Source organism: Rattus norvegicus, chromosome 4 (genome assembly GCF_021556685.1).
Source record: "Rattus norvegicus strain SHRSP/BbbUtx chromosome 4, alternate assembly SHRSP_T2T, whole genome shotgun sequence".
Classification (NCBI taxonomy): domain Eukaryota; kingdom Metazoa; phylum Chordata; class Mammalia; order Rodentia; family Muridae; genus Rattus; species Rattus norvegicus.
This window is the reverse complement of record NC_141537.1, coordinates 75,512,425-75,526,595: the sequence shown is the minus strand read 5'-3', so window position 1 is coordinate 75,526,595 and position 14,171 is coordinate 75,512,425. Positions and strand designations below refer to the sequence as shown.

Below are 14,171 nucleotides of genomic sequence, written 5' to 3'. Positions count from 1 at the left end.
TGGCACTCCAGAAGCTAATGTGCAAGTCACTGGCTGTTAAGGAGATCCCCTACTTTGAATGGATCCTCAGTGAATACTTGCCATATACTATGGACAAACTACTAAAAAGAACTGATTTTGTCTGAATCTCAGTAATATCAACAACAATGACAAAAAGTCTGTAGAACTCAAAATATTTTACTGTGACACCATGACAAAGCAGACTTCTTTCTGTTTAATTTCTGGCTATACACATTCTCTGCTTTGTGCCTTCTGACCCATGATTGCAAGGACAAAGGAAATCAAGGACCATGGCTGTTTCTGTCCAATGAATTATCATTATTTGAAGACAAGACAATCATAAGAGCTAACTTCAGACTACATGGAGAAAAACACAAAGCATTTTGTCTAAAATCAGGAACAAGACAATGTTGCCAACTTTCTCCATACCTATTCAAGGTGGTACTTGCAGTCTTAGCTAGAACAATAAGACAGTGAAGGAGAACATGACAATACAAATATGAAGAGAAAAAGTTAAAGTACATTTATTATCTGTATATAATACAATTGTGTATATATGTCCCTAAAATTTCATTAGGAAACACTCACAGATCACATAAACTTCCAATAAAGTAGCAAGATACAAAGTTAATACACAAAAATCATAGCCTTCCTAGCTAGATACAAATGACAGAGGGAAAAAACAAGCATCATCAATAGCCTCAAATATATTGAGGGCAAATATAACCAATCTGGAGAAAAATTGATATAATAAAATATTTAAGGCATTAAAGAAAGAAATTAAAGAAAATATCAGAAGATTTAAATAAAAACTTCTCATTCTTGTGGAACAGTAGAATTAATAGAATAAAAATAGCCATTCTACAAAAAGCAATTTACAGATTCAATGCAACCCTCATCAAAGTTGCAACATAATTATTCATAGAAATTGAAAGGACAATTTTCAAATTCATATGAAAAGGAAAACTAGAGCTAAAAGACTCCCAAATAATAAAATAACTGAATTATCACCATCCCTGATCTCATATTATACTACAAAAATATATTAATAAAAAGGCATGGGGTTGGGGATTTAGCTCAGTGGTAGAGCGCTTGCCTAACAAGCACAAGGTCCTGGGTTCGGTCCCCAGCTCCAAAAAAAAAAGAAAAAAGAAAAAAAAAAAAGAAAAAAAAAGGCATGGTGTTGGCTTAAAGGCAGAAAAATGATCAATGTTGTAAATTGAAAGCCTATACATAAGTCTATACCAAATGGACATCTGGATTTTGTTTTTTAATAAATAAGCCAGAAATACACACTAGGAAAAAAAGACAGTATATTAAATAAATGGTACAGGAAGAACTAGATGTATGCATGTAAACGGATGTAAATAGATCCGTACTTTTCACTTTGTGCAAACTCAACTTCAAATGAACTGAAGACATCAACATAAAGAAAGACACACTGAATTTTATAGAAGAGAAAGTATGAGGTAGTCTTGAACCTATCAGCTGAAGAGGAGACTTTCTGAATAAAATACCATTATTTGCAGGCACTAAGAACAACACTTAATAATAAGATCTCACGAAACTAAAAAGCTTCATTCGGTCAAAGCAGCAGGTTAAAGAATGGAAAAATGTTTTTAACAACTACGTATCATATAGCAATAATATATAAAAACTCAAAAAACTGGGAATCATAAAAGAAAATAACCCAATATATGGTTTGAACTAAAGCAGCGAACTCTCAAAAGGAAAAACCAAATAGCTGAGGAGCATTTAAAGAGCTACACAGTTGAGTATTACTCAGCAAGGAAGAATAACATTATCAAATATTCTGCTAAATGGATGCCACTACAAACAGCATCCTGAGCAGAATAACCCAGACCCAGAAAGATAAAGGTGTTATGTATACACTCATAAGTGGATCGTAGGTATTAAGTAAAGGATAATCATGCTATAATCCAAAGACCCAAAGAAAGTAAGTTAGCAAGGAGAGCTCAGGGGGCCACTCGTGGGTCTCCCTAGGAAGGAGAATTAGAATAGATTTCATGGGTGTACCACAGTGAGTAGGAATAGGAACAGGAGGGATCAGGTGTGAGGATAGGGGAATAGAGGGAGAGAAGATGAAAATTACAGATCATCTGTGGGGTGATGTATTAACCTAGGACATTGGAAACCCTCTGGTGGATATAAGGGTGGCCCTATTGAAATGGGGATATGGAGCCTGAACTGGTCATCTTCTATAAACTGGCAAGGCTTCCTTTGGTGGGGCTGGGACACCAATGAAGCCACAAAACTTGCTCAAGATATAATTTCTTCTGCTTACAAGATGTGCTGTGGTAAAGGTGGCAAAGAGCCTGTAGGACTAGCCAATCAATGATTGGTCCAACTTGAGGCTCATACCACAATAGGGATCCCATGTCTGACACTGCCTGTATTGTCAGGAACCAGAGACTGAATAGCATGAAGACCACTAATAGTAATGGTTGAAGCATATGGAGAAAGCACAGCAAAAGATTATGCAGGCCCCTGGGACTCTGAGTCGGCTCCAATCACTTGCTGTATGAAGACTCTCTGATGATGGCTGGGTTTGGGTTGAGCTCCAGTCTATGAGTTTATCAAAGTAACTTTAGAAATTATTTCACTGACATTTTTCCAGTCATGTTTAGTGACTGAAGTCATATATTATATTATATTAATTATATTATATTTATAAATTATAGCTGAAATATAAATTAGTATAGACCTAGATCTTCCCAATCTAGGTTTATGGCTTATAAATAAAATATCTAGATTGTGTGTCTTTTATACAGGCTTGTTAAGCTTATAAAATTTTTCTATGGGGGTGGGGAGGATTGTAGTGGCCTGAGAATTCAAGAACACTACAAGAACACAGCTCTGAGAATAAATTAACCAGAGCTCATAGGGGATCACAGAGACTGAAGAAACAATCAAGGAGTTTTGATGAGTCTGAGGTAGGTCCTCTGCATGTATTACTTATGGTTATGTAACTTGGTGTTCTTGTGGGACTCCTAATAGCAGGAGTAGGGATTGTTGCTGACTCGTTTGCCTATTCTTGGGGCCCTTTTCATCCTACTGAGTTGCCTCTGTCTAGCCTTGATATGAGGGTATGTGTCAAGGCTTACTGTAACTTGTTAAGTCATGTTTGGTATTTGATTGATATCTCTGGGAGGCCTGTTCTTAAGTGAAACAGATTGAGAATGTATGTGGGGGAGAAGAGAGAAGTGTCTTGTGAAGTAGGAGGAGTGGAGGTGGAAAATTATGGTTTGGATGTAATAAATGAAAGAAAAATAAATGAAAAATAACATGAATAAGTATACCCCCTCCCCAAAAAAACCTTCAATATTCTTAGTCATCAACAAAATGAAAGTGAAAACTACTTTGGTATTCTATTGTATATTAGTTAAAACAGCCAACATCAATAAAAGCAATAAAAGCTCATACTGGCAAGGATGTAGAACAAGGAGAACACTCATTTATTGTTTGGAACACTTATTTATTGTTTCCCCTATTTAGGGGAAGTATTATAGATAGTAATGGATAGATGCACGGAAGAGACTGGGACATCAGGATCAAATGGAGAGGGGGAGGGGACAGAATATACAGGAAGTACAGGGAGGAAGGGAAGAAACTCAGGCCAATTTGGGGGCGGGGGAGCTAATGGACACTGAATCAGTAATGCTTCCTAATACACACACACACACACACACACACACACACACACACACACACGTGTTTATAAATTGAATCTTCAAATAATGGGGAACATGGAGCCCCAACTAGACATCTGTCATTACCAAATAAAGCCTCCAGTTCTGGGAACGGGTTGCATCTCACCTGTCAGCCAAAAGGCCCTATGAGGACCTCCAAGCAACCTAGGCTACTGCCAAGGCTGTTGTTTGCTCTCTACAAACTGATGGTAAAGCTCTATTGTTGAAAAGCTCTGAATAACTCACAGAATATGGAAAAGTCAAGTTGTTGTCAACCTAGAGCCTTCACCCCAATGGACTAGTGTCCATAAGTACTGGAAGGTAGCCTGCACACTAACAGAGGGAACACTTGAATACCAATGAAGCTATAAATTCTTCAGTCTACAATGATTGTAAGCTATGCTAGTGCCATTGTGGCCCAGAGCTTTGGGGACTGACCAAACAATACTTGAGTGGATTTAGAGCCCACTTGGAAGAGAAGTGGACGTGTGGCTCCATCCTTAATGTAGAAGCTATCTCCTACTAATAAGCTCTCAGAAAGGAAAAATTAACTTTCTCCAACAGAGTCTCATTGGGTATGGGTATACAAATCAATCTTAAGGCCAGGTTCCACACCTAAAAGTGTTTTTGGAGGTTCTTTTTAACATAATGTTTTTTTTTTTTTTTTTTTTTTTTTTTTTTTTTTTTTTTATTAACTTGAGTATTTCTTATATACATTTCGAGTGTTATTCCCTTTCCCGGTTTCCGGGCAAACATCCCCCTCCCCCCTCCCCTTCCTTATGGGTGTTCCCCTCCCAACCCTCCCCCCATTGCCGCCCTCCCCCCATAGACTAGTTCACTGTGGGTTCAGTCTTAGCAGACCCAGGGCTTCCCCTTCCACTGGTGCTCTTACTAGGATATTCATTGCTACCTATGGGGTCAGAGTCCAGGGTCAGTCCATGTATAGTCTTTAGGTAGTGGCTTAGTCCCTGGAAGCTCTGGTTGCTTGGCATTGTTGTACTTTTGGGGTCTCGAGCCCCTTCAAGCTCTTCCAGTTCTTTCTCTGATTCCTTCAATAGGGGACCTATTCTCAGTTCAGTGGTTTGCTGCTGGCATTCGCCTCTATATTTGCTGTATTCTGGCTGTGTCTCTCAGGAGCGATCTACATCCGGCTCCTGTCGGTCTGCACTTCTTTGCTTCATCCATCTTGTCTAATTGGGTGGCTGTATATGTATGGGCCACATGTGGGGCAGGCTCTGAATGGGTGTTCCTTCAGTCTCTGTTTTAATCTTTGCCTCTCCCTTCCCTGCCAAGGGTATTCTTTTTCCTCATTTAAAGAAGGAGTGAAGCATTCACATTTTGATCATCCGTCTTGAGTTTCGTTTGTTCTAAGGATCTAGGGTAATTCAAGCATTTGGGCTAATAGCCACTTATCAATGAGTGCATACCATGTATGTCTTTCTGTGATTGGGTTAGCTCACTCAGGATGATATTTTCCAGTTCCAACCATTTGCCTACGAATTTCATAAACTCGTTGTTTTTGATAGCTGAGTAATATTCCATTGTGTAGATGTACCACATTTTCTGTATCCATTCCTCTGTTGAAGGGCATCTGGGTTCTTTCCAGCTTCTGGCTATTATAAATAAGGCTGCGATTAACATAATGTTTTATCATGGCTCCCACTCACACAAACACTAAACCTGGTCTTCTTGAGTATATATTAGAATTTCTGGGCTTGTGTTTTTATGGTATTTTTCTGTGTGGATGAATTTACATCTATATGTGTTTCCTGATCTTTTTATTTGGCTCCTTTCCCTCTGTCCGTTTTGTCCTTTGTTTGCTCTTATTTTATCTAATTTTATTTTATTAATATTATTTTTATGATGAATGTTTATATCTTCAAGTAAAAGGATAGGAAGACTGTGTATTTGTGCAGGTATGGAAGGAGGGAGGAGCGGGGTGAAGTTGAGGGAGGAAAAACCATAAGAATATATTGTATGAAAAGTATGTTCAATGTAAAAAATTATTTTAAGTGCATTTAAAATGAGAATGTTAAGGACTAAGATACCCAAAGATAATCTGTAGCTGCCTGAGGAAAAATAAAAATTCACTTAAGGCAGTATTTCTCCTTTACATGTATCAGGCACACATTTCCGGCAGTTGTCCCTAAGGTCTGGTTACCTCTGCAGGACCAACATCAAAGAATCTGAAAGCCATGCCTCTGCAGGGAGGCAGGGCAGTTGGAGGCTGTCAGCCTCTTTCTTTTTAATGCCTGTTGCTTGGATGTTGCTTTGTAAACAAACATCACTTTTTGTTCAAAATCGAAATACTTGGCTTTAGGTTTCATTTTGTAAATTGGAGAAATTATTTTTAGAGTTCTCTTTGGAAACTGAAGATGATTTGTATACCTCTGATCTTGTCCATAGAAAGGTATTTTCTAGAACTGGGAATATAGCTGAGTGGTATAGTCCTAATCGAATATGCACAAGGACTAGGGTTGAATTCACTCCACTACAAAGTAATGAAGTCACTTTAAGGATCAGTTCATTCTTATACTGCTGAAGAGATGATGCTGCCCTTACAAGCACACGCTATTTATTCATGAGAACCAACGTTTGTTTCTCAGAACTCCTGTCAGGTGACTCATGGTTTCTGGAACGTCAGCTCCAGAGAATCTAACATCCTCTTCTGGCCTCTGTGAGAACCTTCATTCATGTGGTCATCCCTCTATAAATACAAGATTGCAAAATCTATCTTTCTAGATTTATCTCCATCCTCTATGTCTATATAGGCACATATATATTGAAGGAAGGATTGAATGAATTGGTTGTATCCTTCTCTTCTCATATACGTAATTTTACACATATATGTATATATAATGATATATATATATAAAATGATATAAAAATCTGTAAGTTTAAAGTATGATTAAATAAATCTGAACTTAACACCTTATATATAGAAGCATTAGGAACCATCTCTATGATTAATGGTAATGACACAGTGGTGTGTTTTCTTACTGACACCAAGTTATTTTCTTTCTTGTACTAGGCATAGAATCAGGTTATAGTGTATCTGGAAGGCCTTGGATGTTTTCTGCTTTGTGCCTGAGTGTTTTCTTCCTGCTATTCACTTCCTTTCCCTTTGTACTGAAATACTGCTTTCCCTCTATGTGTGTTTTGAATATTAAGACTGTTAGTGACTTCAAAAATATTGCTTCTGTCAGATGCTAGCACACTGGAGCTGCACATCAGTCGTTTTCTCCAGCTCTTTTCTGGGAGACAGACTGCTGGCCTCATTGTTTTGCTTCCATTTTTGCTGTTCCCATAGACATAATATTTTAAGCACAGTTATGCCTTTCTGTCTACCACCTCATGTCAATGTAATTGCAGACACACGGTTGAAGGACCTCAGCTTTTTCTAGAAGTTCAATGTAAAGAAAATAACGGCTATGTCTTGAAAGATACTACTGCTTGTGAACAGTTAAAACATTGTATTTCACTGTCTGATTATACAAAATAAACAAAACAAAACCACAAAACCACAAAGTAATTCTGAATAAAAACCAAATCAGTATCTGGGTTTCAGGAATAAAGTGAAGAAGTGCATCTTTTTGATCTTAAACACAGAGGACCTGCAGTATTTTCTACAGACTGTCCCAATAAAATTATGATTACTGCTCAAGCAAAAATCTTACATAGGCTGGACCATGTGGTCATGTGCAGAACAGTGAATGCGTTTGATGACAGATGACATCTGGTTTTATTTATTTATTTATTTATTTATTTATTTATTTCATTTATTTATATTAATTAAGACCTTAAGCACTGATCTCAAGATTTCACAAACCATAAGATAGGGTTATTTTGCTTTTAAATTCTTCTCTATGGTCTTTGTAAAACTCAGATGAAATAATATCTACATTCCAGCCTTCATTTCATTTCATTTCTCTTGAGTGCATATGCATTTATAAGGAATGCATAAAATACTCAATGTGCCTGCTACCTCAGTGTCAAGTGAAAAAATTCATAGGGTGACACTGTCTAGAAAAGCTCTAACACAGCAAACAAAACAAACCATGCTGTGCATGCCATGACTTGAAAGGATGCAGTTCCTTCTTTAGTCATTGGTGATAATTGGAGAAGGTGATAGAAGCTTGAAAATGTAGGTGCTATATGACAGCTGAAATACCTAAAATGCTGTCCAGGCCTCACACTTATGACTGAAGACTGAAGACTGACCAGAGAGATGGCTCAGTTATTTTAAAAAGGTGTGGGCGGGGTTAGGCTTATAACCAAAAATATAAGAATGAAGGACTAAGATAATGTTACAAATGGGGAAGCAGGATGGTGCTCCCCTCTGGTTTTCTGGCCTATTTTGGACTATACTCCAATCTTTTTCCCCCTACACTGGGGGACATTTTTGTTCTCTTTGTATCTTTTTCAAGATAGTGTAAGTTTAACCATCCTCACCAGATGTCTATCTGCTCTCATGGTGTGTAGAACCTTATCAAAATTGGAAAGGAAGAATTTCCTGTAGTCACTAATCTTCCCCAAATTCTAGAAAAGGCTGGAGAGGAGAGTCAACTATGTTTATTATTATTATTATTATTATTGTTATTGTTATTGTTATTATTTATTATCTCAACTGTAAACCAATATGGCTTCCCAAGTATTCAAAGCAAAATGTTGAAAAGAAAAATAAATGAGGAACCAAAAGACAATTGCTCATTCGAATACAAATGTGCCAAAATATGGCTGGAGATAACCTGCAAGATATGCTTAAGTATACAACATTCATATGCTGCCCAGACACAAGATTTCCAATACAGACAAACTAACCTTCCTTGGAGGTGCTACAGTACTCCTGGCTTCAGGGGTTGAGATAACATCATAATTCAGAAAATGACCATCGGTTCAAAGAGCTATGCCCACTAGTTTTAAAAGCAAAAAACAGAAACACAGTAAATTTCAGAAACTCCTGAGAATAAAAACTAGGAAAAAGGGGTGAGGATTGTGAAAAGGGGTGAACAGGAGGCGGGTAGTGAGTGGGATATAAAATGAATAAGTGAAAGAATAAAATTAAATTAAAAAAAGCAAATAAGCAAAGATAAAGACACATAACACAGACTCCAAGAAACAGAGAGAGAAGAGTAGCCTTTGAGTAAAAACCTTGCCAATCAGATTTCTGCATTCTATGTTGTTTGATATATTAATGTGAACATTGAAATGATAATCAACATGGACTGTCTTAAATGTCATGGTTTGTCATCTGTGGTATTTCCAACAAATACACATGCACATATACGAGAGAGAGAGAGAGAGAGAGAGAGAGAGAGAGACAGAGACAGAGAGAGACAGAGAGACAGAGACAGAGACAGAGAGACAGAGACAGAGACAGAGACAGAGAGAGTGTGTGTTTGGTTTTAAAATGGGATATATAAATGATATAGTTTGCTTATTTTTAGAGTATAATAGAAGAAGCTAACCAAGGGAGGAACACTTGAAATTGCTACGGAAGTCATTTTAAGATTTAATTCTAAAGGCATGGGAATGGAAGACAGAAGCAGCTGGTTTTTTTTTCCACTTTCTATTTTTAAAATTCTTTCATAAGAAAATGTCTACAAAAGCTTTGCTTTGTTAAAGACATTAAACAGACTGTTAATTCTAGTCAACATGACCTAAGAAGTTTGCCAATAGAGGCATTAATTAATGAAATCCTCACAGTTATCTTGATGAATAAATTACAGAAAGGGTAAAAAGTGAACACAAAGCATGAAACTTTCTTAAGTGAGGAGAGCTTTTGTGGAAGAAAGGAGATGCATAGTTAGTAGATAGAAATTGTATTGCTAGGGATTAACAGATCCAATCAAGTAATCAAACTTACTGACTCATTTGACTCTGTAAATCCCTAACCTGTACAGTTCTTTATTTTGTATTAACAAGTAATCATATCATTTCCTTTATTTGACATTTTTCTGTGTCCAGTCCATCCAACTCCTCCCATGTTACCCTGTTTATTCCTTCTCAAATTCATTGATTCCTTTAAAATGTCCTTATTGTTACTTATATTTATATAATGTATAAATATATAAATACAATCTGCTCTTCCTTTTAGTGTTGCTTGTATGTATTTGATTTCAGGGCTGACCACTTGGTATTGAATAACAAAGAGGGGTCTCATCCCCAAGTAAGAATATTTCTCCCTTTCCCATTAATCATTAGGTACCTGTAACTCTTTGTCTATGAGCTGAAACCCTTGATATTTCTGCATCTCATGGTAGCATATTGGTTACTATTGTAAGTTTTAGGGCGTTTTAAGCATCCCTATTGTTTTGGTATCATGGTATATTTTGCCTGTCATTTCTAGAGGACATAAGGTAACAGCAGACTCCCTAACCTTCTGACTTTTAATTAGAATCATTTCATCACCTTGTGCCTTGAGCCTATGTCTAAGCGTTGAATTGTGGGAGAATCCATGGTTTCTAAAATTCTCACAAATAGTCATTGTCTAGAGTTTAGGCAGCTCTGGTTTTCTGTAGTCACCTTGAGTTTGGACAGCTATGGCTTTCTCTGATGGCTGGCCTACATCTGCTACAGAGGAAAGCTTCTTTGGGTAAAGGGTGACAACTGTACAGATTTGAAATGCAGTTCTAGGTCTCTGGTATAATGCACAATGTCTTTTTGTTGATTAGGCCTTAAGTCCAATTAAATGGCTTTTAATTAAAGCCAAGATATGAGTGCCACTACTGCATCTTTAGGGGTTGTAGGGCTGGTTATTGTTGTGGTTCGTAGGTATGGCAGTCGGGTGGGACAGTCGCCTATTTCTCATCTTTTGCACCTTGTCATTTTGTCATTTGTCATCAGGCTATTTTTTTTACTATGAAAAGTAGTTATAAGGAGAGACTTTCAGGTCATATTTAGATGGATTATGTATGATAAAAAGTTGTCCAGAAACATTATTTTATAATTACCTACAATTATATATTATACAGATAAGTTTATGTGTATATAAATAAATATAACTTAAATGTCACTTGGCTTGACAATGATTCCCAAGAACCTTAGACTATCCAACACAATCCGATGCATGAGAAAATTCTTTACAAGATGTTTATCAGGGGAGTCCAAGTGATTATGAAAGCGATATAGGCTGCCGATCTATCCCTTAGTTGCTTAAAAACTCCTTTCTGTGAATAAATTTTGTAAATAAAAAAGACTTAAAATATTCTTCTAATTCATATAATTTTGATGTGCTTTGGGGCACAGTGGGGGTTCCAGGCCAAATCAGGGATATTGCCCAGGAAGGGCAACACATAAAAGTTCTAGTCAAATTTGACTACAGGAAATAAATGTCCATACATGACAAAGTCTGGCAGGTCTTATACTTAGTTTCTCATTTCAGAAGTAATTTGACAATTAAACAATAATGAAATATGTCTAAAGCTGTCTCCTGGGGTAAAATAAAGATCTAAGTTCATACTGATGAATATGTAAGATACATTTACTCAATTATTTCAATGTCAGCTAGTACTTAAATGTATTTCTTTACTAATTCAATGTGAAGTTACCACACTGCATATTCTAAACTTTGAAGGCTCAGACACAGAATTCTTTACAATTTTGTGTGACAAGTAAAATTACAAAGCATGACATCATGATTGAGGATTCATGGAATAACACTCATTTCAATAGTGATCTGTGATATGATATATGTACAATGATGAAAAGATCACACCCTTAGCCTTTCAAAGACAGCAGCTACAGTTAACACCATGTTACAGTTATCCTCAGTCACTTACAGATGTGCTCAGTAGCAAATACTCAAATATCTACAATTTGCTACAAAATAGAAAAATGCTTACTTTTAAAAATAATTTACCAAATATTGACCATCTAGTTATATTTCTCCAATTAATATGCCTATTGTTATAAACTCCCAGTCAAGAAACCAATTATCAAAGGACCTGTACTATCTGTACTTTCAATCATTGTAATGAACTCAGGAAATGTGATTATATATCTATGGATATTAAGTATACTGCACCCAAACCCCTGATTTTTTCACAGTGTTTAACTGAAAGTTGTGAAAAGATCCTTTAAAGCAAAAATGGATTCCACTAACCCTGAGCAATGCTCTGATGCTCTAGAAAAGAACCAGGCAGTATAGTGTCAGTCCAGGTGATTTTATGGACTGAATAGATATATAAAATGCATGCATGCATGTATGTATACATACATACATAATACATACATACATGCATACATACATATGTTTGTGTTTTGTGTGTGAATGTACATAATTCCCATGAGCTTCACCTGTCTCAGAAAAAATCTCTGTGTGATAAAATGAAGAACCCAGTCCAGACTTCTACAGAGAAAACAAAATCAAGGTCCTAAAGCAGTACCTTAGTCAATAATAGTGCACATCCCGGTTCTAAAGTCCTTAGTTCAGTTCTCAGCATGCACATTGAGCAGCTCACATTTGGCTGGAACTCCAGTTCTAGGGGATCCATGTCACATTCTGGACTCTGCAGACACTGAGATATTATGTACAGCCCACCCAACAGACACACACATACAGAGACAGACACATTTTTATATCATATGAAAAACCATCATTCGAAACCCCAGCATCATAAAGTGTGGGAGAAAATTAACAATGTTATTGGCAAGTTAACATGGCCAGATATGACTTGTGGATTGGTTATTTCCAAATTCTGGGACCTTAAATAAATACCAGTGATGCCAATATTTTATGCATTGTATTCTTAATTTTGAAAAGTTTCTCACTGATGACAAAGTCCTAGTTTATGCTCATTAGATAATACACTAAAATTGGATACATTGTTGATCAAAATAGATAAAATAAGTCTTGAAACAGCTCAATGGTAAAGCACTTGCCACACATGCATCAGTACTGGGGGAAACTGAGAAAACAGAAATTAAAATTCACAGTAAGAATTAGTTGGCTGTTCTCAGCTGGAAAGCTGAATGCAGGAGTCAAGTTTTTAAATACAACTTATACAATAGGTAAGAAAAAACAATGACATCTATTACTTCCTCTAATATCTAAAACTGTTTTTATCCTTGAGATTAACAGCACTAATAAATGCACTTTTCTATAATACCCACATTTTCTCAAAAATTATACTGGAATGTCATTAATACAATAACAAGATAATTTGTGCATTGCTGACAAAATCTCTTTCGTTAGAATTGAAATATGTGAAAAGGATATTGAAAAATTTTAAGTTTAATTCATAGTCCAATTATGTAAAAATCATTAAAACTACTTAAATTGTAAATTATACTTAAGCTATAGCAATTATTTCTCAGGGAGGCATTTGTGTTACAGTGATATGTGTTCATTCAGTCATTGACTTAAAATTATTATTCATAGGACTGTTCTTAAGAGTTGGGGGTAATTGCTGGGAAAGAGACTAATGTTTCAATGCAACACCAGTATGTGTAGATTATTCCCTGTAATCATCACAATAACTCTGCCAATCAATATAAGTGATTCAATTTTAAAACAGGTGAAATCAAACTTCCAGGTCTATCCTATAGAAATCACAGATTGTGCTCAGTTTCAGTATCAAAAGTTTTGGGTTTAGAGGATAAATTATATAATAATCACAGCAAACAGTGAATTGAACTCCAGGGAATTTAATCAATGTACCGACTCTCTATTCCATCCATTGTTGGATCTAAAGGCTTCTTGCTCCTGCTCAACTGGCTTCAGAGAAGGCACCAGCAGGGATCTTCTCCAGGGCATGTTGATGATGAAGTATAGCTTCCCCATATAGGAATGTCAAATAGCTTGAAATTTTGCATTTAAATAAAAATCAGTCCTTTTGAATTTTCTGCTTCAAAGGTTATACTCTTAAGAGGCAAATGGTGAATAGTGAACTTGAACAGTGAATTTTGACTAAAGTTAGAATGACTTATCAATAAGCTGACAAAGAAAGAAGCCAGTTTCAAAAGTCTCTAAGGCTGGGAGAGTGAGGACGGTAAAGGATCTATAATGGAATGGAAGCTTCAAACACAGGATGGAAACTCACGAAGATATTTTAACTCCTTCATGATTTTGGTCTTGATGTAAAGAGTTTAAGGAAAGGATAATAAAACCTAAGAATATGGTCGATCTGGCCACTTTTGAACATTTTGAGTGGATCTAGGAAATACACAAAGAGAAGAACAATAGTTGTCCTACTGACAGTGATAGGAAGTCATCATCACTCTGTCCCCATGCACAATAACAGATACATTTCTGTGGCATGGCAGGTGAGGGTGAGAAGAAGGAGTAGCTTACTAACTTGGGAGTTCACTTGGCTCAGTAAACATATAAATTTATATATATATATATATATATATATATATGTGTGTGTGTGTGTGTGTGTGTGTGTGTGTGTGTGTGTGTGTGTGTGTGTGTATGTATATATATCTCCTTCTTCCGAATGTTCACCTATTAGCCTGACA

General features: G+C 36.4%; 1 protein-coding gene across 1 annotated transcript in view; it reads right to left on the bottom strand.

Moving 5' to 3' along the window:
• Cntnap2 (contactin associated protein 2) overlaps positions 1–14,171 on the bottom strand; it is a 2,247,664-nt gene that overhangs the window by 1,628,638 nt on the left and 604,855 nt on the right.